This window comes from Parus major, chromosome 3 (genome assembly GCF_001522545.3).
Source record: "Parus major isolate Abel chromosome 3, Parus_major1.1, whole genome shotgun sequence".
Taxonomy (NCBI): domain Eukaryota; kingdom Metazoa; phylum Chordata; class Aves; order Passeriformes; family Paridae; genus Parus; species Parus major.
This window is the reverse complement of record NC_031770.1, coordinates 106,909,056-106,935,282: the sequence shown is the minus strand read 5'-3', so window position 1 is coordinate 106,935,282 and position 26,227 is coordinate 106,909,056. Positions and strand designations below refer to the sequence as shown.

Sequence of the window (26,227 nt, the reverse complement as noted above, 5' to 3'; positions counted from 1 at the left end):
AAGCTGTCTGAGAGAAAATAAGGAATTTGAATTATATTTTCAGTAGAAAAGTTAAAATGGTCTTAATCACAGAGACACGAGCCAAGTCTGCATAATAAACAGGAAGGTTGTTCTAAAATATCACTAACCAGTTTAAGTTTCCCATTCTGAATGCCAGTGAAGTGTGACATTACTTAAATATACTGCACATCATAAACTGCGAACGTTGCTTCAGAGTCTAGGATGTGATTCAAGAAAGAATCCCGCAGGGAAATATTTAGCATGTATTTAAGTGATTGGATTTTAATGCATGTTTAAAGCTAAGCATGAACAGAGATGGAGTTATGTCTGTGCTTAAATACTTTTCTGAATTGTCATTTCAATTATACTGTCTTAAACCCAAGTACATCTGCTACAATTTCTTAAATTACTTTGGATTCGCTCCTGTGCAAAAGACCTCCATTGGTTCAGCTTCATTTTATTCAAAGTTGGTCTCTAGTCATATAAGAAGTTGCACTGAGGATGAGTCTGTCCTGATGGAAATTAGGGAAGGAGTTTTTTTTTTCTGTCACATCCCTTAGGCAATATAAATACACTGTCATTTTTAGTAATTCTGTACAGAACTCTTCGAGCATGTCTATGGTGGAAACCAGAGGTAAAAACATTGATGAAAACAACACAGAGGAGACAGAAAAGATTTTCAAGCACATTTAAAATGGTTGGGATTTGCTTTAAAATCCCCTGAGAATAAAAGCATTCAGTATATAGGTTGGCTACTGGAAAAAGTCCTCTTTTGTTTTTAAATATATTGAATTTAGCTTCCTTATGAAATGTTTGTTATGTTCTCAGTTCTTCTTTTGAGCCCGTAGGGATTTTTCAACCTCGTTAAAATGTGCCATCTGCCAGAGACATCCGTTATAAAATTACAACAGCATAAATTTATGTGCCTGCTTCATTCTTAGGAGAAACAACAACACCTTGAAGTTAAAAGAAAGTAGCAGGGTTTTACAGACCAGCTTTCTTAAATTAGGTTTCCTCAATTAGCACAATACAATCAAATAGGGCAAGTTCTCACTAGCACTAAATAGCAAGAAGATAATTTCCCTTGTGAGGCCAGCTAAGGTTAGGTGATTACTCCCATCACAATTTTCAGCTTAAAGAAAGAAAAATTTTTGTTTGGCCCCTCAAAGTATGGCATAAATAAAAAAAAATATAAAAAAATCAGGTATAAATATTGCATTTAAGGATTGTACCATTGCTAATATTGTTATTTGACTATATGGTAGCCAAAAACTTGTGTTGTTTTGCAAGACCACAGATGTCTTGAGGTGTTTTTTTGTCCATTGTATTTACACATTCTTCCATGAGATAGAAATAGCACCAGATCCCCCACAGGCTGTAAGGGAACTGAACCCTACAGAGTTAACTAGAAGTATTCCTATTTAAGCCAGTCAAATAGATAACACACAGATTTTTTTTTTAATTTTTCTTTTTTTTTGGCAAAAACTGTCAACAAAGAAATAGATTAAACTGATAAATTATGGAATATTCCCTGGCTCTGGTGAATGGTGCTGAATGCAATTATCACAGAAATCTACAGAAAAGCTTAGATGAGACTTTACTCTCATATTTTAGTCTCCGAGGTTCTGGCTTAATTGGTCAGAGTTGTACACAATTCATTAATTCAAAAGAAGAGGGAAAAACATTTTAGAGAAACCAAAGAATAAGAGATCACCTTCAGTTTGCCAGGAGTGGTAGGAGCTCTGTCTCACTGTGAAGGATATAAACTCTTTTCTGCCTGTTTTCTCCTAGTCTGAGCTGTCTGTCAAAAATGCCACCAGCAAAATTTGACAGAATTATTTTTATGGACAGAAGAAGTCACAGTGGAAATTATTATGAAAATAGCAGCCCAATGGCAAAAAGTAAGACAAGATCCAGATATTTGTGTGACTAGTGATGGAGTAACAAGTGATGGCTAATGCTGAAAGAGACCAGATCTAGCAGGTGACTCTGTATTTCATGGTTTCAAAGACAGGCTCATCCAGTTTAGGTCAGCACCAGCGCAGAGATGGGGAGGGTGCAATATCTACATAACCTCTGCATGGAGTGTGACATTCATTTTACATGCTGCTGCTTCCTGGCTTCACTCCATCCAATTTTAGGCAATTAAGAAGCACCTATATTAGTGGTTTTTGCTCTGGTCTTCCTTGTAATCACTGGGAGGAGTGGTTACTGAGATCAGGAACACCTGCTGGGGATCCCTCTTTGCCTTTGGCTATAGAGAGCCTTGGGCAAGCAGGAATCTCAGATGAGTGTCTGAAGGCAGGAGAGAGCAGGTGGAGCCTCAGGGAGCACCAGAGGAAGGTGTGGAACACATATGATGCTTTTCCATCTCATGGAAACCAGCCAGGAGCTGAAAGAAGGGGTCTGACTCAGGCTGTTCCAGATGACTGTCTTCAAAACCCAGTGAAGGAGAAAGTTTCTGTATCGTGCTCTGAGGAAAATGAGGCAAAGGGAATGCAATATCACATATCAGAAGAGTATGTGCATCAGAGAAAGAACATTATTTGGTCATACAAACTTCATCCTCTTTTTTTTATCCTGTGCAGTGATGGAGTACTTAAGATTTGCCTTTCTGTTTGAGTAAGGACTGTGTAATCATTAGAGGAATGAATCCTACTGTGCAAGCAAGAATGAATGAACTCAGCAGGAAGAAGAAATGCATTTCCCAGCAAGGACAGGGATGTCCTGCAGCCTCAGCCACGCTCTGCAGCCCAAGATCTGCAGGGGGAATGGTTGTACCAACAGGTGCTAGAAGTGGGGAAACATCCAAGCAGGGGTGACAACGGTGGGATTTTGGTTTTCAGCATGTGTCTGTTGATTGTCAGTGTTACAGGCTCCGAGGTGGTGAGAAGCCTGGAATGTGTTTTCCTTATTGTCATCACCTCCACCTCTATCTGTTCAAGCATCATAGCCTGTTCTTAAATAAACTCACACTTCTTTTCCCTTTGGCTTAGTCCTTCTCTTTATGCAAGTTCCTTCTCTGTTTTGTTTTGCTTTGGTTTTTTTCCCTCTTTGCAAGAGTCAAGTTTCCTTTGGAGTGTCATTTCTAGACATCTACCTGCTGCTAGGGTTTCTCCTTGCTCCTATCCCCTCCTCATGAATGTGTATATTACTCATAGTCACATTCCTTCCCAGCTACTATCTGCCTATTTACTGTTTTCCTTCTCTTGGACACAATGCAGTGTCCTTGGAGAATAATAAGATTGCAGTCTATATCTTTAGATATTTTCACTTATTTTTGGGTACCATTTTGAAAAAAAAAAATCTTCATCTGTGCTTTTGGAAAGGGCTGTGAATCGAGAGCTCTCACCAAATTCAATGGAGTTAAGGTAAGAAATGGTACAAGGAGAATGAGAATATTCTGTTTTTCATTCCTTTCCTGCTTTTTTCACTTGGTTCCAGAAAAGTAAGAATTTCTATTGTCAGTCCTTGTAGGGAGGTCACATCAGAAAAACACAATGGAGTTTTTGGTATTCTGCCCTACAAAGAGTTTTGCCTGAAAACTACCAGTGTCAGCTGCTTTTCCTCATGGAGAAAGGATCTCTCAGCACACAACAATGCAATGTAGCATGAAGAGCCTTCATAAAACACCCAGCCTCCAGCAAACCTGAAATAATACTCTTCCACCTCTTGGGGGTGGAACAAGCACCATTACTGCAACAGGAGACCTTTGGCCCCACTCTGCCTATGCTGTGAAATTGTCTGGGTTTAATCAGCCCAGAGAGCAGAGCTCAGATTCAGCTGCAGAAAAAAAAAATGCAAAGCTCTCACAAATGAAACAAAACTCTTGAATTCTATCCTCAGAAATTTAAACATGTATTTAGATAGTTAGTTCTATTTAAGATAGGTTTTCCATCTCATTGAATAAAGTAACTAAATGCTGGTCTGATTAGGGAATTTAAAATGCTGACATCTAGTTCTACTAAGGGTGCTGTCCATGGCAATTAAAGACCAATCCCATTATTTTGCTCTTGAGCAGAGCTTAAGCTCTGGAATGCCTGGACTGTTATTCCTAGAGGTGATTTTTACAGTGGTTTCTCAGACAACAGAGAAAGACATTTGGGAAAAAAAATGAGAGGAGAGGAGAGGACAGGAGAGAGGGTTTAAGGGATTAATTTCTGTTCTTATATATTTATTTCCTGAAAGCAAGTTTCTTAAATCAACAGCTGATTCCTTATTAAATTCTAGAACAGTTTTTCCATGACCTGTTTTCTTCAGTGCAATTTTCCAGCATTGTGGTTAGAAAACTGAGCCCACCATACCTGGTAGTGATGCTATCCTGGTGCATATATGGACAGAGTGCTGATGTATTTGATTAGACCCATGAGCCTGTGCTTTCTGAGTCAATAGGCTCCATCAGAGCATCACCCAGGGCTGAAAATAATGCTCAGAGACAAATATTTGATGATTAGAGATGAATTCATGATAAGTTTCGTCAAAACAAGAGTGATTGATGCTAACTCCCCAACACATTTGTGTGCTACTTTGAGCTGGAAATTCCAGCCTAATAGAATTGGAAAATTTTGTGTTGCTCTTCAAAAGCATCAGAATTTACAATAAGAAGGACAGTATAGAAGGATTTTTACAGAATTTTATAATAGTAGTTAAGCTGATAGTGAAATCCTTTGCCATGCTTCATTGTCTGTCTGGCAACAAGGAAATTTGGATCAAACTATCAAAAGTGCCACAGGCAATAATTGGACTAAGCTCAGGAAGGCATTCAGAAAATAGAGAAAGTTTGCAATTACTCTTAGAATTGAGTTGAGACTTTTATCATCTTGTTTTCTTTATTTGTTATCAGCTGTCATTTGTCCTTCCTTGCAAACTGCAAGGGAGACAAAGGCTGCCAGAACATTTTTCAATGCAGCCAAGATCTGTTTAAAGCCTGGTTTTGGAAGTATCTTTATCTCTTAAAATGTTTACATGGCCTGGCATGAGAGGGTTGTATCATGAGCATGAAAGCTACACAGATCTCACATTATTCTCAGAGAAGCTGCAGAAGAAGAACGACCTGGTACAAACCAGATTATTCAGGCCACACACTGCTGAGGTAAAACCCAGCCAAAATGCTCAGGTAAAAATAGCAAGGAAGGATCTCTCCATCCAAACAGGAAAGTGAGGCCAGATGTTTATGATGGGGATGTTAGCACAGACACTTGCTGGTGGTGGCAGCACTCTGTTCTCTCAGGTACCCCTGGGGGAGATGTCCAAGCTGAGGACAGCCTTCCCCTTTGCAGAAAAGGAGCAGCAGATGCTCTGTTTCCTTTTCTGACCATTGGAGGGATGACTAACCTTTGTAGCTGTGCCCTTCTCCCCACTGACTGTAAAAGCCAGTCTGCACGAGAGCAATTCAGGCGTATCCGTGGTCTGTTGTATGAGCTCTTCATGGAAAATGTCATTCCATTGTTCTCCTGTCCTCTGCTGTTGTCCAAAACACCTCAATTCAGCACAACCATTAAATGTCTGCTGAGCCCATTCTTCTCCAGGAGACTTTTGTCATATTTAACATGAGTATTAAAGACTTTAATTAAGGGATGAAATTCATTGAACTGTGGGTGTCCTGATGTAAATACTAATTGAAGTTAATAGGTTTTCTGCTTGCTTCCACTGATATTAAACAACACCATTTACAAGCTTTTTCAAGCAGGTGTTATCTTTAAATGACATTCATGTTTAATGTCAACAAGCTAGAAATGTCAATGTCTTGCCAACCTGTGATTTCATAACTCCTCCTCTACAATATTTCAAACAAATCACCCCTTCCTTCCCCCTGCCCCAGCTTTGAATGGAATGCTTTAGAATATTGGAGTGAAAATATATCCTTTTCTGGAAATTTATCTACTGCATCAGTCTAGGTGGGATTAATTTCACTGACTTTAGAGATCTGAAAGTTGTGCATCTGGTCTAGATCAGTTGTCAGAGTCTAGCTACAGCCAGCTGATAGAGACAGGCACCTCACCATAACACTAGGTAGGTAAAATACCTGGGATTTATCACTTTCTAGGGCAACAGCTTGTCACTAGTGATTATAAAAAGATTTAAGACATTTAACTGATCTATAAAAATAAGTTTTGAACAGCTAAGATGAACTTTTAGGAAGGCATTTGCCACTCTCCACTGGGTCTGAAATATTTCTGCCCTGGATAATAAAGAGCTCAAATTGCTCTTTGAGCTTCAATCCTCATGTTAGTTGTTAAAATTCATCTTAGACACAAAGGTAAAAAAAATCTGACTAAAACTCAGAGAGTATTTTAAAAATGGTGGATTAAAATAAAGCAAAATGGAATTGATTAGATCAAAAGCCGGTGTGGTTTCATGTATCTTATTTATCTTATATAAGAAATAATATTATTTATTTATCTTTATAAGATATTTATCTTATCTCAATGATGGCTTTAAAACCAGAAAACACAGACTTCACCATTTTTTTTAATGGTAAAAACTTTTTCCTCAGCAGTCTTGGTGACTCAGCACCCAAATTACCATATTTCAATACATGACCCAGTGTAATTAGAACAATATTTTTTTTTAGCTGGTTGTAAGTTTTATGCTGTAACTGAGCCTCAAGTACAAGCAATTTATCTCATAGAGCATGTGAGAGTATTTTAGAAACCCTGAGAATTAATTTCACTTTAGCCATACAGAGTTCAGCTTATACACAAAACTCGCTGTCCTTAGCTCCCTCTCTTGTCCAAAACACAGATGAGAACATCAATGGAGACTCAAACTATTTCAAACCCTCATCTGGGTGTGGGAAGAAGCATTCCCTGGGGTACTGCTCTGCCTGGCCATGGCAGGCTCAGCTGGTTTAGAAGCAAATGCTTTGGATTTGAATAGTTAATGTCAGAGAAGATGCATTCTTGTACAAATCTGCCTTACATGGCAAACCAGACCCTCTGCTGCACAGGGCTTGGGAAGGCCTCAGGGAAAATTGGGTAAGTCTCTTTTTCCTTGAGGCAGCAGCTCCTGACACACATGGGATGCAGCAACAGAAAACACACAAACATGGGAGCCATAGGTTGAAAAAGAGAAGGGACAGACAAAGAGTGGGAAGAAACACCCCAGAGCATGAAGGTGGGATGTAAAAAGGGTGCAAAAGCAGCAGCAGACCTGTCACCTTGATTTAAGTGACTCTGGCTGGCAGTTTTCAGGGTCCTGTCCAGGCTCAGAGCAATGGGGCAGAGGAGCAGGCAGGGAAGAAGGTGAGAGACAGGAATCTGAAGCTACAATCTCCTCCTCACTCCAGGCAGTGGGATGAGAGTGTGGAATATCAAACATATTTCTGATTCACAGATCCAGTGCAGTAACAGCATCTTGGTGGTGGAGGAGGAAAGGTCTTGCCTTCCTCAGCTCACAAGCTCATTTGATCTGTACTTTGATCACAAATTCTCAGTCCAGCAAGGGAAAAACATCCAGTGATTTGATCTGCAGTGTCAGCCCTGCCAACTTCATTAGCTTATTAAAAACGGATTGATGCAAAACCTCTCCCCAGTGCTCATCCCAGCATATATGTGGATACAAAATATCATGCAAATTAGGTAATTAACTGGGTTTTGCTTCATTAATAGATAAATCAGAGCAATAAGTCTTCCTAAATACTAGCTATGCATTTTTCCAAAAATAGGACATCTAATGCAATTATTTATATTAGATCTTTTGTATGTGATCACAGAGCATAAAAATAAATTAGAGTTCCATGTTTATTGTTATTAAAGGATCCCCCTAGCCTCTTTATTTCATTTGACTTAAAATAGACAGCAATGTTTCTATTGTAATTCATTAATTATCAGACTCACATTTTAAATCATAAATCAAAGATTCCTAATTTCAGCTTATTCCTTTTTATACTGGATGTAAAGGTGTGTTGGAAGGACAAAAAGCTAAAGCTGAAACTATAGTAAACCCTCAGATGAGCAAAGCAGGATGCCATATACTAATCTGTGTTTTTTAATATTTTATTTAGAATAAATAAGAATGAGTGAACTGCAACTTTTGAGCACAGGCCCTTCCATGGAGCTGAAGCACCATCTGAAGGAAGACCCACTAATACTTAAGACATCTGGCTTTGGTTTCCCACCAGATCTGCCAGTTTGTGTGACCAATTCATAACCACATATGATCACTTCAAAATTTATGGTTGTACACTTCATTATATAAAACTGCTTGTATGTTATGTGAAAAATGGGCATGAAAATTTTCTCAAAGCTAACTACAATCTTATTATCCCATCATAATTACAGTGTCATCATAGTAGCTGCTCCTAAGAATTTATCACTTTTGTCTTTTCTTCTGTCAGAGTAGGAATTTATTTCTATAGAAAGATATTTAAAATAATTTAGCTAACATTAAGAAGAAATTTAAGACATTAAAATTTATCAGAATAGATAAAACTTCAAGTTGTCTCTTTTGGAGTGGCTTTTTTTTTTTTTTTTTTTTTCCCCCTAGCTTCATCTTGAGTATCTTCACCCATTCAAGGACACACTTCCAACTAAACTATTTCTCACCACACTTTCTCCCTGTTCGGTAGATGCTTCATTTTCATACAAGGAGGTGTTACTGGCAGGGGAGGATAAAGGACCTTACAGTTTCTTTCTCTGTGTCTCAGGCTCAGTTCTCAGATCAAACATCCAGAAGTTTTAACCTCCTTATCTACTCAAAAAAACATGCTTAAAGGAACAAATCTGGATTTAATCCATATTTAAGTGGTAACTTTGGAGGTTTTTCTTACATAAATACACTGCAGTGCTGGAGGATGAAACAGGATAAAGCCTTATCAATAGTCTTGCAATGACAGCTGCTCCTTGCCTGTCCCAGATGTGCTGGCAGCCACTAAGACAAAAAATGAGAGTCTCTTCATAAAATCACTCCATGAACAGGAACAACTGTGCAAAACTGCCTGCTGGTTTCCTGGGAGAGCAGTGCCTTGCCTGGTGTGAAGGCACATGGCAGTGGAAGAGTGTATTTTGGGCTAAAATACAGCAAATCCGTGGTACCTGGATAGACATAGTTCCACAGTCTGCTACTCCCCTGGGGACCTCGTCCCACTGCTGACTCGGGATACACTTGGCACCTATCCCTGAGATGAAAAAGAGAGTTCTCTTGCAAAGGATCAGTCCTTATATCTCACCTCTAGCACATTCCATTCCTATAAATGCTCATTTATCTGTGAAATGCCATATGTCAACTTTCTAGTAAGGATTTGATGTGGTTTTCCTGCCCACATATGTGACAGTAAATATTCTTTCACTGCAAGTCTCTTCAGGACATTGCTGATCTTATAACCCAGCCAAGGTTAATTATTCTGTGACTTCAGTTAGAGACTTGAACAGAAGGATGCTGATATCAGCTAGGGGTTATTAAACTATTTGCCATTGCTGTTGATATTCTTCTGGTGAAGATGGTCCCTGTAGCAGTTCTGCTGGCACCAGGGCTTATCTCTTGCTCATTTATCTCTTCATGGAGCAAAAGAATTTTCCTCTATTCCCCTTTATCAGCCAATGTCTAGTGTGACTGAGGTATTTCCAGCAAGACTTTGACCTTCCCAATATCATCATGGCTCTCCAAAGTGGATATGGTTATTCTTTCTTGCTTGTAGCTCTTTGGGTGAGCATGTCTGGGTGTGGATTAGCAGATGAGCCAGCTGCTACCCTTCGTTATCCTCTTTAAATGCTAATCTGCCCTTGAATGGAGGTCCCAGAGTGCATAGTATAGACATATATAGCATTAGAGCAGCTGTTTCAGTCCACCTGACAGAGTTTTGGTGGTGGCTTACAGCCAGACATGAAGGAAACAGCTCCGTGGTGCAATGCACCTCCACCTCTGCAGCAATACCCTACTCAGCCAAGTAACCCATGGCCTCATTACTGCCCAATTCAGCTGCATCTATCACAAAAAAATGCTTTGTAGTGAGAGAAAATATTTCAACCACAAGTAAATCAAATTAGAAAATAGTTTTAGTGGCTGCTTCTCTCATTTTATGCAGTGGCAGGCCCTGGGCACCTTCCCAAGCAGACATCTGGCCTCCTTCGTGGTTACTCCCACCTGGGCTCTGCAACTCTTGGGTGGCACGGTCACAAACCGGACCATGCAAGGGAGCCACAAGGGACACGTTACATTTCTAAAGCCTGGTCTCTGTGGCATTGATGAAATCTTTCTGTTTGCCTTTCATTCTCTGGAATGATTTTGTGTTGCAGGGTCCTCAGAGTCTGGAAAGGATCTCACACTATAGGGCCGTGCTATGAGCACAGCAATTATAAAAGCAGAAGCCAACAGCACATCTGCTGCAAGATATCCCAGACAAATTAATTTCTGAGGCAATTCCATTGACTTTGATGGACTTATCCTGTGAACTCAACCATAACAATGAGAAGCCAGAGCGAAAAGGGCATGATTTCTGCTATTTCCACTGATTTATTGAGAAGAGTTTTGGGAAGGTGGAAGATTGATGAAGGGTGAAGTAGAGGAGCCCCTTCTCTGGTACACCACATACATATTTTGCCTGACTGTAAAGCAAACAATATTTTTTTTTTCTAACACAAAAAACAGATACATTTTAATCAAGTATTTGGAAGTACCTTGCACAAGGAGCTGTCCTCTTTCATGATGCTCCCATTTCTCTGCTATTACCAGGACCAAACAAGCAAGTCCTTCCTGACACAGGCATTGTGGGGCTCTTCAGAGCTCATTCCAGCCAAAGGAGCACCTTTCTGCAGATACCTGTTTACCTGTGGTCAGATGAGATGGGGGTCTGAGAGACAAGTAAAACCTGTGAGCTGGACTTGGCCTGTGGGAGCAGGAGCAGACTCCAATTGGGCAATCAGGAATACAACTACTGCTGCCCACGGCTGTATTTTGTCCCTCAAGACCCAAAAAGTAAAGTGCAGGTTGATTTTACCAATTACATCATTGGAAGAGCAATGAGGAAATCTCAAAAGGTGTAGGAATAGAGTCAGGATGTTGAGAGCCAAGTACCTTCCAGCCAGTCAGGTCCTTCAGGGCTCCTCACAATGCTCCTACTCCCACTCCACATATGAAACTGAGTTTTCCCAGATCCTGGCAACTGGGGTGTGCTGACACAACAAACCAGCCCCTGGGTGAGCAAGCAGCACATATCCCAGGATTGCTGCCATGGGGATGGAAGCAAATTCCCCTTCTAGCCTTACTGACTGCTAGGATCCTCTGCTGCTCCGTGCAGATCAGCTGAGGCCTTAGTTGTCACTTGGAAGATTATCGTATTTGACTATTAAAAGAACAGCGTTAGCAAATAAGAAGAGGGAACAAGGAGCCTGTGGATTATGGTTTGACAATGTCACCTCATGTGGGGATTACTGGTGCAGGCAGCAGGCATCTGGCCCAGAGGGATTTACAAGGATGCTCCCTGTAAGAAGAAGTCGGGAAACACTTTTATCCTGAATTTCCAAGGAACCAAAGAAGAGATTTGCAGAGCAGTTGGAGGAGGCTCATTGTCATATGCCATACATTTGATGCAAATAGGAATCAAATGCTGTAACTGAAAACAGAGAAAAAAGAAGGACCACAGTTTCATTCTGAAGAGCCGAGGGCATATAAGGTTGTGGGAAGAAAGGATAAAGGAAGAATATTTTATGAACTACACTGGCCAGGGAAATCCTGGAGTACAGAAGGCAAAAACAAAGTGTGGGATAAAAGGTATCACTAGAGTAATCTGTGGAAGGAGGAAAAAAATGGGACCATATCTCTAGGAGGTGATCAGCAGCAAGTAAAATTGCTGTAACAGGGACAAAAAGTAAAAAAAAAAGCAATATAACTGTTTTATTTCCATTTCCCTTTAAAATTGCTCCCTGCTGCTAGTAGTTCTAAAGATAGACTGCACTAAGAAGCAGTTTCTGATTTCCAGAAAGTACTAGGTTCCCAAATGGTTTAGATATTAACTTAATCTGTTATACTGCAAATCCTACCCAGCATTGATCTGAGGAATGTAAGCTACCAAAAGAAAGCCATAAAGGGAGATCTGTGATGAGAGAAACTTTCAGCAGCCTATTCCTGCCCTGTGTTAGACTCTGGGTCTCTGTGTATGGGCTCTATCTGTTGTGAAATCCAGGCTGTGATGATCATAGAACCAGCCAGTGTGTTAAGCAAGTGCTACAATTCTGAAACAAGAGCTTGAATTTGAACTCTTACTGAGACTTATTTCTTGACTGTGTTTCATAAATCCAAAATACTCAGCCTTCTTGTGTACCACAAAAGTGTGAAGGGAGTGTTGTGACCAGCTCCACTGAATCACTGCCAGTTTGTACTGGAAAGACATAAAAAGGATGTCAAAGAACTGAAAATGTGAAGGACTAATCCTGCTGCTTACCCTAAGAAGTAGAATGCAACAATTACTAACCACAGAATCCAGCTTTCATGTCTATGAAAAAGACAGTATTAAATCAGTATTACAGAGCAGTACAATTAACAGGATACCAGTTAAGGGAAGTAGCTGAAATTAATCTCTGTGTTGAGATGCAGCACATGGTTAATAAACCATGACGTGACACATGAGCATTCACCAGCTCTCTGTTGGGACAGCCACAAGGTAGAAACACTGGAAGGGTTTAGGGAAGAGCAAAGTTATTAAGAATCAGTGTGTAGCAGGAAGTGATATGAAAACAGAAACCAATAGAAGAGATGCATTATGCCTTCATTAGAGAAAATCCTTGTGATGCAACCTCTTATGGAGTCCTACTGTTGTATGAGTTCAGGCAAAATGTCATCAAAAGCCATGAGCCATAAGAACAATAACAGCTTTCCGGTATTTTTGCACATGTTGAATTCATATGAGCAAAACCCATGTAGGCAGGCCCTAAAGAGTTTGTTGTGTGAGTCACAGCTCCTGAAAAGCCTAAAAACTAGAAATTTTTGAGAAGAAATGAAGCAAAACACCAAAACATTTTTGTATGTCAAGTGGTCAGATGAACTTGTGCACTTTTCAAAATTTTCTAAGAAGAAAGGTTTTGGAAGTTAATTTGGATTTTGGTTGTAATGTGACAATCTTACAAAATACCATTAAATAACAGAGTGGTTTTGGTCATCAGTCTTGCAAAAAAATGGATATGCAACAGAGATATGAGCATAAGATTATTCTGAAAGAATATTTGTAGGAGCCTGGTGAGTAAAGACAATTATCCAAAGTTCCCTAAAGGCGGGCATAAAATGAAAATAATGTGATAAAGTTGAGAAGCTGAAAATTTAGGTTGAGCATAAGCAAATCTGATTTGTTACACAGACAGAAGGCAAAATTTTTGCTCTTTCGTAACAGAAACTTCATAGGTTTTGAGACGAGAGAAAATTATTTCCATCATATGCCAAATCACTGCAACAATTTGTTTCTGCATCAAAATCACAGTTCTGAGGTCTAACCTGTACCCTACAAAATGAAGTCTTAGTCTTAATTTTTTAATCATAGGGCCCATCAAGCCCTGAAGAACCAACCCAATGCTGGATTGCTTTAGTGTAAAAGAATTGTGTCTTTATTCTCATATCAAATGGTTTTCCTGCAGATTTCAGACATGGGGGTCGTGTTATACCATCTCCACCTGCCCTGCACAACTGTTGAGTGCTCCATGAACATCCCACTCCTCCCAGGGGACTCCAGTTTTACAGTGAGTTTTGAAATGCACTCTAGGACTGGCTCAGCAGCACCACAGAGATGCTGCATTCATGATAGACCTCTGCATTTTATTGTGTGAGTCCACCCAATGTGCCAGCCAACATCCTCCTAAAGTTGTTCTGCTATCTGATGTCACCTTCCCATTCTTTCCCTAACAGAATTTTCCCATTTCTTCCTCCCGTGTTAACAGCAGCAGCACACTGGGAATTCATATTCATTGCATTATCTGTTGTGATCTCATTGTTTTTTTCTGGGGATGCAATTGCTCATCTTGCAAATGTGAATACATTCTTTGTTTCTAGATGCATAATCCAGCACTTAACTGTGATGGAGCACATGTTGACAAAATGAGCTGCTTAATGATGTGCTTGGGCTGCATTTTCATTATTTTTTATCTGCCAAACCTTGCATTATCCAAGAAGTTTACTACTATTGATTTCTTTTTCATTCCAGAACATGAGGAAAGATGTTGAATACCATTTTTTCCCAGTTATTTATATATTTCCAGCAGAAAGAGTGTGCATTTACAATTTAATATTTCATTATTATATTTAATATAAGCTACAATGATTTAATGTAGTATAAATCCATGCATGTTTCAAAATGTTGTGCAAGAGTGAATCAAATTGCCATTATTTAAATAGACTATACCAGCATGGTTTCTTTTCTCCTATAAGTGTGGAGATTAATTTTTAAAAATCAGGTTTATCTAATAAGACATATTCTCCATAATATCATGCACATTTAAAAATCATTTTATAGCATAAAATGTACTGAATTTTTTGAGATAGATTCTTGATTTATGGTGTTAAAACATCTGTTGCCACCATATTTTACATTAAGTTTTTTGAAAAGAAAGTTGTTGGAACTTTTGTTCTTAAATGTTTTATCTAAAAAAATGTAATTTTTTTCCTTTGTGTTTACAATTTAAATAGTGAAAGCATCTCCTGGATGTTTTCCTTATTTATTTCCTCACACCCTGACTTTTTCTTGCCCTTTTTTCTCTATAATTTTTTTTTTCCCAGAGGAAAAGTAAAATGAGGTTTTAGACTGGAAAGTAAACAATTTGAAAATTATGAAAATTAGAAAATTATCACTTTTTTTTCTTCAGGAAATAAAAGGTTTCCTACTCATGAGCTACTGACATAATTCTTGACCATTTCTTTTCTATGGAATCTGTGAGAAGTAGCTGTCTAATTTTGCTGGAACTTGGTGATATTTGAATTGAAAACTTTAAAATACTTTAATTAATTCAGAAGAGATGGTGGAAAAAGCTCATGAAAAAGCTGGAAGGCACCTCTTTTGAAGAGCAACTGAGGGCTGAGAGTTTTCCAAAATGAGCAGTGTGTCCATTTGCCTGTTTAAGCTAGTAGGGGATCAGTTCACAGTTCCACGCACTGTTGAGGGAAAAGTGAAAGAACCTGATCTGCAGGTTAAAATCAGCCTCTATTTTTCAACAATTTCCATGATGCTTTCACTTTTCCTTACTCATGTCAGGTAAAACAATCCCCTCTGGGAATTAGAAACCTTGCAATGTGCTCCAGGAAAAGACAGTGAGATTTGTGACCATGATTGAGGAAATTAAAAGTATGTTTGTCATTTCAAATGAACTTTGAGGGAAGTCCATGAAGAGCTTCTCAATAGCTAAAATAGAAGATTTCTTAAGGAATGCATTATTTGCTGTGCATTTGGCAATGCAGTGGCAGGTCCTAGGGAAGTGGAATGCAAATGTGACAGGGTCAGGTAAAGAAGGTCACAAAATACAAGAAAAGTTCTCCTGGAGCACTGACAATGTTCTAGAAATTTAAGAGCTGACAAGTATCTTTTTCAGCTTGTGAACAAAACTCCCAAGTGGTTATCAATTTCATTGTTCTAAAACTGAACCACATATACAGTTTTTTACTTTTAAAAAAAATAAATAAAGAAATGGATTGACATTTTTGCCTTGTTCTGCTCATTTTATGCATTTGGTCTTGTTTGTCTGTCCTTGACCACCAATTACTTTAATACTTCCTGACCAATTTTAAAATAATCAAAAACTTCTACGCTTTTTTTTTTTTTTTTCTTTTTTTAAATAGTCCATAAAGGGATTCTATTACTTTCCCTTCAGGGGAAGAATCAGTATATTAGAGGTCAAAATCCACGTAAGAGAGATCTTTTGAAACTTGCTTCATTAACTGCATTGTCTGACTCCAAATAACCTAAGAAAGCATTAGAACATCTCCACCTATGATTAGTAAAGCCTTCCCTGCTTCAATATCCTACCAAGGTTATTCATTTAAAGGCAGGCTAACTGCACGATAAAATTCATACTGTTTCTCAGCTCTGATGGGAGAGACGTTGAAAGTCCACATAAAGGAATACAAAAGGCACTGAGCTGCTCAGAGAGGGACTTGGACAAGGGCAGGATGTAGTGACAGGACAGGAGGGAATGGCTTTGAACTGAAAGAGAGTGGTGTGGGGTTAGATTAAATGGTAGAAAGAAATTCATCCCTGTGAGGAAGGTGAGGCCCAGGCACAGGTTTCCCAGAGAAGCTGTGAATGCCCCATTCCTGGAAATGTTAAGGCTGGGTTGACAGGGCCTGAAGCAGACTGGTCTAGTGGAAGGTGTCCCTGGCCATGGTAGAGGAATTTGAACTGGATAACACTTAAGGTTTCTTCCAAACCGTTCTGTGATTCTATGATTCTATTTTTGCAGTAGAAGATAAGGTGAGCCCAGCAGTTCCCACTCCAAAAAATAGTTTCTTGAAGTTGACTGGGAGTGTGATGGGAGGGATATTTGCACTGGTGGGTTGCTTTCCAAAATACTTAGCTTTTGTACAGCTCCAACATGGCACTTTCTGGTAATGCTTTCAAGACAGCAGCCAGCACCTCTCCTTTGGAGCCTTCCTTTTCAGCTGCCCCCGTAAGAGAGTGCTTTAGATGGGTTTGGGTTTTACTCTTTGCACAGTTTTATTTTTCAGTGGTATCTATTCTAAGCATAAACAGGATTTTTGTTCCCAAGTCTCTCAGTCTAGTTTTAGAAGGTTTAGATTGCATTAACAGAGAGCTTTGTGTTAATCAGTTTCCAGTTATGGTAGAAGGACAGAAGGTTTCATTTCTCTGCACTCAATATGCAGAGCACCTTCCCACCTTCAGCTTCTTGCAACTCTATGTCTTCCCTGCAGGATAATAATTTCTCAAGAGTAACAACAAAAATATCAGCTAGAAACGTAAAGAAATACAGAATTTTTGACCCTCTAGGGAATCACCAGGTGCACTAATCTGCTCTTAGGTACCCCTTTATAAAGCAATCCAAGTGCTCCTTCTAGTAGGTTCTCCCTGTGGTTTCTGAGTTTCTGCAGAGTTTGTAAAATGCTATGGTACTGAATGGTTTCATGGCAATGCTAGCACAACAATTTTCTTTAAAAGCAGGATATCAACAGCAATGGAGTTCATAACACCAGGAAAAGCTATGGTATTTAACATTTCCAGGGCAAATCTGCATTTGAGTATAGATTGGTAGGGCAAGGTCTAAGTGTCATACCAGGCTGCAAAGGAATGATTTTCCTCCTTGGACTTTAGGAAGGTAGAGTATGAGCAAAAACTTTCCTAGTGCTGAAATGCCAGGGATGACTGCAGGAAAATGCACAGACAACATGCAGAGGAGTAGATATGTGTTCTCAGGGAATTCAGAATGATTTTAGAGACTGCTGAGCCACCCACATAATGTGGCCTTTGCATTCACCAGTGAAATTCAGCCATGTCTGGGTAAAAACCAGCATCTGCTTCCCAGAGCAGCACCTGCACGATGCTTGGAGCCAGGCAATGCTCACCAGCACTGCATCTGACCTGCACAGCAGGGGGAATCAGAGGAAGAGACAAATGCAATTATCCTCACTGAAAACCAGCCAAGACAGTGAGGACAGTGTGCTCACTCTTGCAGAACAAAAACTAAAGAGTATTTTTAGTGATCCACAGCTGCAAAGGCCTGAGGTTTTCACCCCCTTCAGCCCTCTGCCTGCATCTTCAGCTGCTGCAGTCTTCCCTGCTACTTTGGGCATCCAAAATAACATCTCCTTCCTCATCTCACATCAGACAAGTGTGGATGAAACATGACCTGTTTGTACATATCCAGCAGGAGTAAGACATGGAAAGTCAGCTGTGATACCTTTCCCTGAAGGCCAGGAACAGAGGCACATGATGGTGGCATGAACAACGTGGGCTGCTGCTGTCATTTGCTGCTGCTCATGGAGCAGTGAGCCCTGAGCCAGTGTGGGTCGTGCGTGCTGGATGTGACTGCAGGCAGTTATCCCACCAGAGAGGAGAAGTCACTCCACGGGAAGGAAATGGAGTGAAAAAGGATCAGGAATGGAAAGATAAAAATGAATTATTAAAATCTTAACTAGCTAGTGGCAAAGGACATATAAATGATACAATGCTGAGTAAAGTCTTTTTAGTTCGTTTGGTATTTGCAATAAACTCCTTAAACCTTGATTCTGTGCAAAGTTTTTAGCATTGCAGATAGATATAGCAGATAAATATTGATTTAGAGCATTTGGTAAATGGTCTATTGAGTTCTGTATCCTTTTTCAAACTCTTCAGGGGAAAATTATCAGACTAAAAGTAGGCAGCTATGGGAAAATTTCTTCACAAGCGAAATTTCTTTGTACCAATTTTTGAACCAGGTTTTTAGCATGGTCATTAATTTTTATGCTTCTTCCTTATGGTTATGGTTTAGTGTTGCAATATTATTCAAAATAATGAAGATGTTTAAGCTAGCTGTGTAAAAATCCAACCTTCTCTTTATCACTCTGAATTTTGAGGCACAACCATATCTCACAACAGTGAATTCCAGGGATGATTTGCACACAAAATGTATTCCAGGAGAAAAACAAATACATTTGCTGGCTTTAGTTTTTGCCCAAAACCCAGAGGCACAATTTTGGATTTCCCTGCAGAGGATCACAGAATCTAAGGCAAGAGGACAGCCTGCTTGATGGAGCATAGAACATTCATTGTTCTGTGCTTCCTGAGTAACAGAGCCCACCTTTCCTTCCCAGCTCAAAAGAAACAGCAGGGCAAGGCTGAATATTTCCACAACACACTAAAGAACACAGCACACGTCCTCAGCCTACCCCACATCTGCTCTTTCCTGCAGATCCACCGTGCTCCTGCAGAGACCAGAAGCCACCATCAATCTTCCTGTGTGTATGGAGCTCACAGGAATGTGTGAACTAATAGTAAAATATCTGTGAGAAAAGGATCTGGCAGGAAATTATATCCAAACTGAAATAAGTGCAGCCCTACATATAAAATATTATAAAAGTATTTGCATATGCATAGGTACTGTGAAAAATTACACTCCACAGCTGAGCCAGACAGACCCTGGAGTTTATAGGTGCAAAATGCAGCAGTGGAAATGTTAAGAAATACCTTTATAAATGTATGGCTTTTTAAGCCCTGGAACAAGCTGTTGAGGCAGGCTGTGGAATTGCTATTGGTGCTCTTCGAGGCTGGATTTGTCAGTGCCCTATTAAGGATGATATACACAGAGCTAAATAATTTTTGCCATGAGGCAGCTCCTTTCCAGCCCAAATTAGCCAAAAGTAAATGTGATGTGCATCGAGCACAAGGAATATGAAACTCCTCTTTAATGAGATCAACACACAGAAAAGGTGCATCCAATAAAGAACTTTAAATAACCCATTGGCAGGAATGAGCATTGCCATGAAAATGCAGAAAAATGAAAGCAAGAGGTGTTCAGACAAATGTGTGAAGCATCTGAAGAGGAAATATTCTTTTCTATCAGGATTGAATTGGTGTATTGACTGAGTAGTAATCATACATTTGAAGTGAAAAAGCAAATATTTCCTTTCAGCCTTTGAATTTTTAGCTTAAATCATGGTCTCTTCTCTTATCAATTCACATTTTCCAAAGAATTTTAGAAATGCTTGCAGAAACTTCAAAGCAGTTCAAATGACAGCTACCAGCCTGTTAGCTGCAAGTGGAGAGCCAAGGAAGATGTTTTAATAATACCAACAACAGTAACAGACAACACTATTTGGAGACTTCTCTTGGGACAAATGGGTTAATTGAGTTCCAACTAGCAACTGAAGAAGCTAGACTTTACCTGACTTCTCTCAAACAACAAACACAGAGAATGTGTTTTGTATTTGCTCTGTCATTATGGATCTGGCAGTGGTGGTTTGTGCTTGGGCAGTGGTCCAGTGGTCCATGGGTGAATGCTTCAACCTGTGCTGAGCCTCAGAGCCACTGACCTGCAGCCCTGCAGCCCCACCATCCCTGGACGATGACATTTGGGTTGATCCCAGACCTTCTGAAGAGTCTCTGCAGGAAAAGAAGGGTTAGAATCCCATTTCTAAGGGATTCAAGGCAGTCTGTGCATATCTGCTGTACATGCCTCCATGTGTCTCTCTTTTAGAACTCATGTATCACAGAACCACAGAGTCACAAAGTTAATTAGGTTGGAAAAGATGCCTGAGATTATTGAGTCCAGCCTGTGACTCGACACCACCATGTGGTGTACACCTGAGTGCCTCACCTAGTTATTCCTTAAACACCCCCAGAATGGTGACTTTATCACCTCCTTGTGCAGCCTTTTCCAATGTTTAACCACCCTTGCTGTGAAGAAATTCTTTCTCATGACCAAACTAAATGTCCAGCCTAAATGAGATCAACACATGGAAAAAGTACAATAAAGAACCTTAAATAACCAAGTCTAGGAATGAGTCTATTTTACAACCAGAAAACCACAAAACCTCAGGCGTTGAAGTCTAAGAAGCCATTGTCTTTCAGAGATGGATAAAACCTTCCAGAGATTAACACAGCTCATCCCAAATGCCTACTAAGCAATTTTCCAAATAGCTCTGGACTTTCTTATTTCTCTCTATTGCCTGGAAATGAAATTGAGATTGTGTGACTCAGGGGAACATTTGGGACACATGGATTGGGTGCTGCAAACCCTGCTGCTGGGACTGAGGCTGGCTGGGCTGCTTCATGCATCCCTTTCTGCTGGGTGTGAGAAGGCACAAAGGACTTGCTCAGGGATAATCTCCCCTCAGCCGTGGTTGAGGAGGCTCAAACAGTCCCAGCCCAGTTGCCTCTCCCTGATCATCACCACTTCAGGACATAATTGAGGACCTGGCTGCATGGTGCAAGTACAGGAAATTATCCCAGAAAAGCTTTAGTCTTCTACTGAAATTCCAGGAAAGATTGTTCTTGTAAAATTTCTTTCCTTTAGAAATGAAAAAAATCCCATCTAGTGCAACAGGAAATAGACTTGTCAGGAACAACACCATGTTATGGGGAAATCAACTTTACAAATATATAGATATGGTGAATTTCTAAACCCATTCATATGAATTATTTGTATTAAATGCCCAACCAAATAAGTAATCTTAAACATTTTAAATAGTCCAATTTATTTTCCTGTTGGCTTTTTTGTTTGTTTGTATTTGTTTTTTGTTTGTTTTTAAAATTCCCATTTTTCTCTGTAAAAGTCAATAACAGAAATTTTATAATTAAGCCCTTAAAGGTCTGCTGAATGTGTGGAGACATGAACTGCTATTACATCTGAACAACAGATTCACTGCATTTCTAAGGCATGGAGGGGTGGGAGTTTATATCAGGACTCTCTTTCTCTACAGGGTCATTCTCTTGCTCCTCACCCAGATAGGAGGTGATGGTGCAGCATGAGATTCATATGAGATTCATATGGGATTTGCTATACTGCTGCATCAAAAGGACAAACCCAAAGTCTGAGTCACTCATGGAATGTTTCTGTCACATTTGTAATCAGCAAGTCCATTGCTTGAAGCAAAGGTTACAATACTGTGAGACTTCATGTTCAGGTAACTGGTGACAGCCTGTACTTTGGCTCTCACATTTGTCTTCTGAGGTTTGAAAAAAGTAATTTCTCATCTGAACTAGGGCTTTTTTCCTGCAATTTTCCATGACTCTGCTGCTAATATAATACTGTGACATCTTAAATTTACTGAAAGGTGATCACCAGTCATTATTTCAACAACTGCCATCTGAAAGAGGTAGATGGCTTCTATCTGAAATGCTAATAACTGCCTGGAGTCTTGTCTGCTATTGCCTTGATTCCTCCTTCCATTTGAACAACTCCAGGGAATGAATAATGGGAAATTTTAACAGAAAAGTCTGCACTGAAAGTACAATCTCTGCCATCCATCTTGAGCTCTTACATCAGGCATGGGGCTACTGCTGCATACAGGCAGCCTATTGGCTCTTAAAGTTTTTGTATCTCTTTACTCTAGCAGCAGTTTGGTTACTGGCAGGAGTGGCAGCAATACTGCAATGTGCAGTAGGGCACTCAGTGAGATTAATCTTCTCTAAAGAGTCAGTTACAAACAGCTGTTCTCACAAATATCTTATGGACTTCATGGTCTGGCCTTACAAATGACAGGAAATATTTTTCACACCCACTGTGAATCCAGCCTTCTAAGAAATCTGTACCCTTTATAGTACAAAAATCATAATTACACTATAATTATATTGTAGGTGGTTTTTAATAATAAGATTTCCACTAATCTATATAATGAAGTACTTCATGGACTGGTCAAAAATAATTGCAATGTAAAATGATGCAATTGGTACACCTGCATTTCAAAATACACAGTTGGGACCTCAGCTGAGTTAAATCATTATCTCCCTGATGATATCAGTCTGGTTCCTGTGCATTAAAAAGCAGATCAGGGGAGCAATAATATCTCAATTATGTAGTTAACCTTCTGGTTATATTAATTAGTGATGATTAGGCATGGGAAACCATAATTATGTCATGTACATAACACCCCTTTGAAATTGCATATGAATCTAAACACAAAAGGCAGATGTGAACATCTAACCAGGGCTAGAACAAATCTGAAACTTAATTATATGACCCTCTATCCTCTGTCTGAAACACAGGCAGTCGTGACAGCTCTGCTGATGCTAAATTTGTAGAAAAAACTGCAAATTTTATTTGTCCCAGAAGAGAAATGTGAGGTAGAACAGTCTCATTTTTCTCATTATTTCCTCTGATTTCACACACAGATTATTAAATTCTGACTAAAAAGAAAGACAAATAAAGCATTAGGCCCGAGTCAACTGATAAACAAGGAAGCTCTGAAACTAAAGAAGCGCCTTTGTATTAACTCACAACATTTATCCATTTGTCTGGGGTATGAGCAGCTAAAACTCAGCCTCTCTTGATCCTGTTTGCAGGAGATTTTGGCAGCCAGAGATTTGCAGGGGAGCCTCCTGAAGAGTTTCTCCTGAATGACTGAAAAAATGCAGTAATAGACATTGTACTGAGAAAACTTTTTCCAAGGCAGCTGTCTGAGGAAACTGTGGCTGGGAAGAGGGAGTCAGAGCAAGCAGGATTTTCCACCACTGTCTTCATACCTAACTTAAGACTGAAATTTTTCACCTTCAAGGATAAAGAAAAGCAGTCTGAGCTAACACTCTTCTCCCAGTACAGCAGAGATGTGCTTTATCCCAGCAGACCATTCCCTCACAGCAGGACTACAGTAAATAATTATGTTGGAGGTCACTCAGTCTAAATTTAGAAAAATATAAACATTCCATTTTTCTATAGGCTTCTGTCACCTACTGAAACCTACAGAAGCTCTGCACTGCAAGAGGAATTGTGGATCTAAACTTCCAGGGTTATTCCTGTCATTCAGATGGTAGCATCCTGTCACCCTTGCAGCGAAAAGGACAAGCCCAGAATATAACAAAATTTCCATTAAAATTAGTCCTTTGAAAAGTGAATGCTAGAAGGAACTGCATATTTTTGACCAAACAAATGTGCTTTAAATGGATGGTTTGCAAATGTCAGGTTGAAGTGTTCCAAAGTTGGGAGCTGCCAGAATTAATGCTGCCTGTGTACTCTGCATTGCACTTGCAGGGTCTTTGTCACTGTTATTGCCTGGTTTCAGTTTTTTAAATCTAAGTAACTTGACTTTGAAAGTTTGACTTGCAAATCTGGCATTTGCAGTTCAGGGAAACCCCACCCTGCACACTTTTTCTTCTACCTTCACTCAATTATCATTTGATGTTTGCTTTCTGCTGTGCCAGCAGCAAGGGACACTGGAATAACGTGGGCCAGGGTTATTTATTGACCCCCAGAATCAACAGTCCTGGGGTCTTCCTGTTTCTACTCTGGGCTGTCAGATCAGTCCATGACAGCCAGGTCCAGCAGAAAACCCTGCCCAGTGAGGGCTCTGGTGCACTCTGGGCAGAGCAAGGGCTCATTAGGTGGCAGTGTCCCTTAAGGGACCAAAGGCACATGGTACTTTGCAGAAGGTAACCCAGTAAGACTTTAATAAGACATTCTGCCTGTCTTTTCCTCCACTAAACTGTAAGTGCTGCCTAATATTTATAAGCAGCAGGTCCCAAGCATTGCAAGCTGTTCTCTAATAATATTTTCAATTCAGTCTGAGACTCCTGAATGAAATTTCAGTAGAAGTTACATAAATGCTTTCTTTTTCAACCTGAATTGCATTCAATATAATATTATAGAAACAACCCTTGCAAACATCTCACTTCAAGAGATGTTTTTTCCTTTCCTTTTGCTCTTGGCAGTGGCTGTGACAAGAATGACAGGGCAAAACACAACAGAAAGTTATAAATGTTACTTTTCCTAAGACAGCAAACAAAGTCATGGACTACTGAGGTGGGAAACTGAGGCACTCTGCTTTCAGAAGCTCTGACCTTTGTCTCACCCTGGGGCTGCAGAGAAGGTTTGAACTGAGGAGCTCCTTGGGAGTGGCAAGTCTGGGACCTGTCGAAGAGAATGTGTTACCCATGTCTCCAACCATCTAAAAAGAGACACCAACAGAGGAATGCACAGTTTAGGGAAGGTGTTTCTCATCACTTCAGGGCTTTTTCACCTCTACTTCAACTTGCTGCACAAGCAAGCCAGTGCCTTTTGCTTCCTCCTTTGATATGCACCTCCTGACACACAAGGAAAAGGTTGTCAAAATCTGCTAACAAGCATGACCCTGTCTTCACCTCATGCCTTTCTCCATTCTTTGTTTTCTAAACCCACACCCCTCATACAGGTCAGAATCTGCCTGCCACAACCTGGCATGTTCTCTGCCGGCTTTCTTCCCTTCCCCATCTCAGCACCTGCCTTCCATCAAATCCTCTGACACCACAGAGCCATGCACAAATCTGAAGAGCTGGCACAGGGCAGTCCATGTCAGGGGCCCATTGCCACAATTCAACAGTGCAGATGACTGAATTAGAGGCTTTGGCACAGATTTATCACTATTAATGAGGCTGAATCAAACATTCAGTTCCTCAGGGTCTTTTGCCTCATTCTTCTCTTTCCCTTCTGGAATACTCAACCAATCCCTCCATTCCACTCCTTCCCACCTCAAGCAGCTGCTCCAGAGATTCTGAGAGCAGGACTGATGAGGCCACAGCTCAGCCTTTTGTTTAGTGACACAGATGCATTATTAGATTAAGTAGGAGGTTTAAGTAGGCCTAGATTAAGTAGGAGGTTTGGACTGGGGATGCATACACCCACAGGAATTTTCTTAGGGGAAGATAAGAAAATATGGTCTTTTGGGAGATTGAGGTTTTAAGGAAAGTATAAGACCCTTCTTCAAACCTTGAGTCTGGCTTTGCATATTTAGTTGACTCTTAGCATAACATGGTACTTGCTCTTGCAGACTAGAAGCTTGAATAGCACTTAAGAAATTAGCTGTAAGAATGTGGAGCTCTGGCCACAGGTAAGATTCTCTGCTATCAGAAATTGAACATGAAAATGTTTAGCTCTGGGCTGCCACCACTGAGATATTTCAGAATTGTCACCGGGGTTCAGACTCACGGTATGGCAAAATTGTGACAAGCGTGGATGTGAGGGCACCAAACACTGCCTCCATAATTGAGTTGGGCACCTTTCCCTCTGCCTTTCAAATGCAACTTCCCAGCAAACTCATCAACCACATGGATGCACTGGAAGTGCTTGGAACCAGACAGTTACAGAGGGACTGAAAACAATTCTTCTGCCTAAAGAGATGGGTTTTACATTTGTTCTTCTTCCACACCTTCCCCTGTTTGGGTGGAATCCAAATGAAATCTGTGCAGCTGATCTAGGATTTCACAAAGCAAGGGATTACGTGCCACAGATCCTGACAGGCCCCTGTGCTCTCAGCCAGGCAAACACCACAACTGTAATCTCCTCTCTGAGATAAAGTCCATCAATCTTATTCTTACACCATCCTGTCTCATTTTGCCCTTCAGGCAGAACTCAAAGAAAAGCCCTTCTTGGTAAGGGTGTTAAAATCTGCCCTCTCTTGGTACCCTCCTATTTAACTTACTCTTTTGGCTCGCCTCCCATCACAGCTGGGTCAACACATATCCATTTTGTCTGCTGAGCTGACTAGATTTCAATAACAATTTCTCCTTCATTCTGTGGCAGAGATCAATAAAACTGCCCCTCTCTCATGTTGGCTGAGATTCCAGGAATGTCATTTGCTTTTTATTGTTGCTACTGCTTTGTTTTGTCTCCATTTTTCTTTGTTTTTTGTTTTTTTT

General features: G+C 40.1%; 1 protein-coding gene across 2 annotated transcripts in view; it reads right to left on the bottom strand.

Annotated features, from left to right (window-relative positions):
- The window catches only part of PTCHD4 (patched domain containing 4), a 96,422-nt gene that overhangs the window by 44,419 nt on the left and 25,776 nt on the right, over positions 1-26,227 (bottom strand). The window lies entirely within an intron of this gene.